Below are 6,028 nucleotides of genomic sequence, written 5' to 3'. Positions count from 1 at the left end.
TAATTTGGGATGACACCACTCGAGCTCCAGGTGGAGCCTGTCAGGCTCCAGCAGGCTCCACACCCAGAGCTCCGGCTGCCCGCTGTCAGTCAAGGCGGCATGGAGCTGGCCGAGCCCGCGGCTGAACACAGGATGTGTTGTCCTCTTTGACTGCTGAGAGGCAAGTGCTAGGGCTGCTACGGGGCTGAGGCTGATCTGAGTCATGCTGTTACTGCCGCTGCTACTGGTACTCAGGGTACCCCCGGGGTCTGCCCACAGGAGGATCCCACCGACTGGAGGGCCACACTCAAGACGATCTGCAGTGGCATCCACTGCATAGACACATACCTGAAACTGCTGGTGGCGAGGACCGACTATCCCAGTACAGTAAACCTTCACCTCCAAATGGATGTGGCTCTCCAGGGTTTGGTGTTCATCTTAACATCGGCATCCTTTCAGTAACAAAGTGCTGCAATCATTATGACAGATGCTATAAGACCTGTGGCAGCACCAAGAATGACTGTGATGAGCAGTTTCATTATTGCCTCTCCAAGATCTGCAGAGAAGTACAGAAAACACTGGGGCTAGCACAGCAAGCTTGTGAATCCACCAAGGAGCTCTTATCTGATGCAGTTATACATGTAGGCTGTAAGCCCTACCTGGACAGCCAGAGAGCTGCCTGTAAATGCCGCTATGAAGAAAAAACTGACCTTTTAAAGAGGCTTCTGACCAGCAGCCCCTGCAGCTGAAGAGGAGCCCCACTGTTGACAGATCCAATGTGCCAACACCAAATGAAACTACCTGTTTTTTGTCACTGGCTTTTTAAGAAGAACCTGAAAATTTGTTTTGCCATTAACACCTCAGCTGCTTCTTGAAGAGAGACTGCACAGTACAGCAGAAAGAGCCCTAAATGTGGAGCCAGGAGGCACTGGGCTTGGGGGGCTGTGTAGCTGTGGGCAGGTTACTTCTGATCCGCTTTGTGGCTGTGGGAAAATTATTCTACCTTCTGAGCCTTGGTTTCCTCACCTGTCAAGTGAGGATAATATTTATAGTGCCTTGTTCACTAGCTTCTTGTGAGAAAAGTGCTTTGTGAACTCTTAAAGCACTACATAAATGTGAGTTATTTTCATGCACACACCTTCATATTTGAAACAACCTCTTGTAAAAATGTATTATTGCACTCTCACGTGTATTACTGTTATTGCCTTATTGTGCCAGACTACTGTGACTAAAAGTGAGATAAACTATGTAGGAACTGAAACAAACTGAAACTTTAGAAAGACAGAAGTAGGTAACTGCAGAATTCTTTTGTAACTATATCCCCCTCCCTCTGGAAAAAGTAGGTCAAACTTAAAAGTTCAACATAAGGCTGATAATAAAGGAGAAAACCCTTACTTTGGGAAAAGATTAGTTTACTATCAAACTTTAAATGTTTGCACTTTGATTCTTTGAAGGATCTAAATGTATTGTTTTTTCTTTTGTTAAATGTATGTCATCTGTTCCCTTTTACAATACATTTAGTATATTAACCAAACCATGCTGTAGGAAGAGCCCATTTAGGCTCAGGGACAAGGTTTGCATGTATCTAGTGTATATCTGCTTCTCTTGTAAGATTGAAAGTGTGAACAGGTACACCTTTAGAGGACATTAGCTGCTAGTCTGAGCATTATCCACCTAAAGAAACATGCAAGAATAACGCTTTATCTAACAAGAACATGAAGCACAGCCACTCAAATCCATTGAATTACTTCTTTTAATATTAAATGTAAATGTCTAATTTTCTTTTTTAGGCAGTTGGGGTCTTAACCCAATGTGACTTTCCCAGAGTCACATAGCTAGTAAGCATCAAGTATTTGATTGAGGCCAGATTTGAACTCAGGTCCTCCTGACTTCAGGGCCAGTGCTCTATCCACTGTGCCACCTAGCTGCTCCTAAATGTCTATTTTTCTAAACACTTTGCATATAGCCTAGAGGTCTAGCTTGGAGAGAGAATGGATTCTGGTGGGTGTAATGATTAAGTTGCTTGTGTTAATATACTTACATAAAATCACGTTATAAACTTAAAGAAATAATAATTTGTCAAAAATTAGAATTGAGCAAATGGAAGCTAATGACTCTATGAGAGAGCGAGTATCAGTCAAACAGAAACAAAAGAATCAAAAAATAGATGAAAATGTAAAATACCTCATTGGTAAAACAACTGACCTGGAAACTAGATCCAGGAGAGACAATTTAAAAATTTTTGGTCTACCTGAAAATCATGATGAAAAAAAGAGCCAGGACAACATCTTTAAGGAAATCATTAAGGAAAATTACTTTTTCATTTATTTCATTTTTTAAAAAATATATTTATTTAGTTTTGGTTATCAACATTGGCTTCCACAAGATTTTGAGTTCCAAATTTTCTCCCCAACTTGCCCCTCCCCCCCCAGACAGCATGCATTCTGTATATCCCTTCCTCTAAGCTGCACTTCATTCTGTCTCCACCCACCATCCCACTTCTCTTATCCTCTTCCCTTTCTATTTTCATGTAAGGCCTGATAGATTGCTATACCCCATTGCCTGTATATCTTATTTCCCAGTTGCATGTGAAAGCAATTTTTTTAACATCTGTTTTTAAAACTTTGGGTTCCAAATTTTCTCCCTTCCTCCCTCCCCACCTACCCTCATTGAAAAGGCAAGCAACTTGATACAGGTCATACATGTGTAGTCACGAAAAACACTTCCCAGTAGTCATGCTGTGAAAAACTAAGTATATTTCCCTTTATCCTATCCTGTCCCCCATTTATTCTATACTCCCTTTTGACCCTGTCCCTCCTCAGAAGTGTTTGCTTCTGATTACCTCCCCCAATGTGCCTTCCCCTCTGTCATCCCCCTGCTCTCTTGTCCCCTTCTCCCTCCCCTATTTTCCTGTAGGGTAAGAAAGATTTCCATGCCCAATTGAGTGTGTATGTTATTCTCTCCTTAAGCCAAATCCTGTGAGAATAAGATTCACTCATTCCCTCTCATCTTCCCCCATTTCCCTTCCCCTTTAAAAACCTTTTCTTGTCTGTTTTATCTGAGATAATTTACCCCATTCTACCTCTCCCTTTCTCCTTCTCCCAGTATAATCCTCTCTCACCCCTTAATAGTTTTCTCCAGATATGACCCCTTTTTCTTCAACTCACCCCGTGCCCTCTATCTATCTATCTACACATACATATAATTTTTTACTTCCAACTACCCTAATACTGACAAAGGTCTCATGAGTTATAAATGTCATCTTTCCATGCAGGAATGTAAACAGTCCAACCTTAATAAGTCTCTTATGATTTCTCTTTCCTATTTACCTCTTCATGTTTCACTTGAGTCTTATATTTAAAAGTCAAATTTTCTATTCAGCTCTGGTCTTTTCATCAAGAATGCTTGAAAATCCTCTATTTCACTGAATGGCTATTTTTTCCCCTGAAGGATTATACTCAATTTGCTGGGTAGGTGATTCTTGGTTGTAATCCTGTCTCCTTTGCCCTTCCGAATATTATATTCTATGCCCTGCAGTCTTTTAATGTAGATGCTGCTAAATCTTGTGTTATCCTGATTGTGTTTCTATAATACTTGAATCGTTTCTTTCTGGCCACTTGCAATATTTTCTCCTTGACCTGGGAACTCTGGAATTTGGCTACAACATTCCTAGGAGTTTTCCTTTAGGGATCTCTTTCAGGAGGAGATCTGTGGATTCTTTCCATTTCTATTTTGCCCTCTGATTCTAAAATATCAGGGCAGTTTTCCTTGATAATTTCTTGAAAGAGATGTCTAGGCTCTTTTTTTGATTGTGGCTTTCAGCTAGTCCAGTAAGTCTTAACTTCTCTCTTCTGGATCTATTTTCTAGGTCAGTTGGTTTTCCAATGAGATATTTCACATTGTTTTCTATTTTTTCATTCTTTTGGATTTGTTTTACAGTGTCTTGATTTCTCATAAAGTCACTAGCTTCCAATTGCTCCATTCTAATTTTTAAGGAAGTATTTTCTTCTTTTTTCCCCCCAATTTTATTAATTTATTGATTTATCAACAATTACTTCCATATGCTTTTGAGTTGAAAATTTTTCTTTCCCTTCCTCCCCCCCTCATTAAACATATTTTCACATTAGTGAAGTTGTAAGTAAAAATTAAAACCAATAGGAGGAACCATCAGAAAGATGAAACAAAACTCAACAGAAGGTAAAAATAAGTGATAGCAATTTGACTTCCATAGTTCTTTCTTTGGATGTGGAGAGCATTTTCCATCCCCGAGGCCTCTGGAGATGTCTTAGATCCTTGTAATGCTGAGAAGGGTTCAGTTTAAGGAAGTATTTTCTTCAGTAAGCTTTTGGACTTCCTTTTCCATTTGGCCAATTTTGCTTTTTAAGGCATTCTTCTCCTCATTGGATTTTTGGACCTCTTTTGCCATTTGGGTTAGGCTATTTTTTAAGGTGTTATTTTCTTCACTATTTTTTGGGTTTCCTTTAGCAACCTGTTGACTTTTTCATGATTTTCTCGCATCACTCTCATTTCTCCAACCAGTCTTTCCTCTATTTCTTTTTCTTCTCAAAATCCTCTTTGAGCTCTTCCATGGCCTAGGACCAATTCATATTTTTCTTGTAGGCTTTGGATGTAGGAACTTTGGCTTTGCTGTCTTCTTCTGGTTGTATGTTTTGATTTTCTTTCTTACCAAATAAAGATTCTGTGGTCTGACTTTTTGTGGACCTTTGTTTATTCATGATCCCAGCCAATTACTTGAGTTATAAACTCTTTGTTAAGGTAGAAAGTGTTTCAAGTGTGGTTTCATGCAGCTGTTTTCAGAGATAGTTCTAGGGACCTGTAAATTTTCACTCCTTCCAAGGTGGTGTGATAAGGGTTGATGTGTTTACTCCTTTCCTGGCCTGTGCTCTGGTCTATGAGTGACCACAAGCACTCTTTTCTGCCTTGGAACTGTGAAGAGAATTTTCTGTGCACTACCACTACAAGCTCCACCACTCCAGCACTCTTCCTTACCTCAGGACTGACACCCAGAACTGTGACCCAGATCCAAGCACAGGTAAAGCAAGAGATTCTTGCCTCAGCACTGGCAAAAAGATCCCTCCTGCAATCCCCCTCTGACCAACCACTTGATTCCCCCTCAGTCTGTGAGCCTGAAGTTCAGGAAGCAGCCATCACCCCGAGGCTACAATTGGGTACTGGAACTGGCTCTGCTCTTCTCTCTCTTACCACAGACACAGACTTTTCCCACTGACCTTCTAAATTTTATTTGGCACTTATGGGCTGAGAAGTCTGGAAATCACCACAGCTGCCTGTGGTTCAGTCCTCTGAGGCTTGCTCCAGATTTGCTGAGGCCTGCCTTGCCTGTGTACCCATAGCCAAACAGCACTCCTCTCCCAGCTCAGCGCAGTATACCTTTCTGAACAACCATCCAGGCTATCTTGGGTTGCAAATTTGTTTCACTCTGTCTTTTTGTGGGTTCTGCTGCTTTAGATTTTGTTTAGAGCCATTTTTTATAGGTATTTTGAGGGATTTGGGGGACAGCTCAAGCAAGTCACTACTTTTACTTCCCCATCTTGGCTCCACCCCTGGAAAACTGCTTTGAAGTCCTAGAACCTGAGGGTAAAACAGCCATAGAAAGAATCCACCAATCAGCTCCTGAAAGAGATCCCAAATTGAAAATGTCAAGAATATAGTAGCCAAATTCCAAAATTACCAGGTCAAAGAGAAAATATTACAAGTAGCCAGAAAGAAAGAATTTGAATATCATGGAATCACAGTCATAATTACACAGGACCTTGTAGCTTCTACATTAAAAGATAATAGGGCATGGAACATGAAATTCCATAAGGCAAAGGAGTTTGAATTACAACCAAGTATCAACTACCCAGCAAAAATGAGCATAATCTTTCAAATTAAAAATATTGAAAAGCAAAGGAGAAATTAAGAAAATGAAATTAAGAAAACTATTGAACTAATAAAACTAAGAGCTGGTTTTGTGAAAAAAAAACAATAAAATAGTTAACTTTTGGTTAATTTAATTAAGAAAATAAAG

At 40.1% G+C, this 6,028-nt stretch overlaps 1 pseudogene; it reads left to right on the top strand.

The window, feature by feature from the left end:
- Positions 1-202: 202 nt before the first annotated feature.
- LOC110202612 (group XIIA secretory phospholipase A2 pseudogene) lies at positions 203-728 on the top strand (annotated as a pseudogene).
- Positions 729-6,028: the final 5,300 nt, after the last annotated feature.

This window comes from Phascolarctos cinereus, unplaced genomic scaffold (assembly GCF_003287225.1).
Source record: "Phascolarctos cinereus isolate Bilbo 61053 unplaced genomic scaffold, phaCin_HiC Scaffold_5;HRSCAF=322, whole genome shotgun sequence".
Classification (NCBI taxonomy): domain Eukaryota; kingdom Metazoa; phylum Chordata; class Mammalia; order Diprotodontia; family Phascolarctidae; genus Phascolarctos; species Phascolarctos cinereus.
Note: the sequence above shows the minus strand (reverse complement) of the source record. Positions and strands in the feature narration are given on the sequence as shown.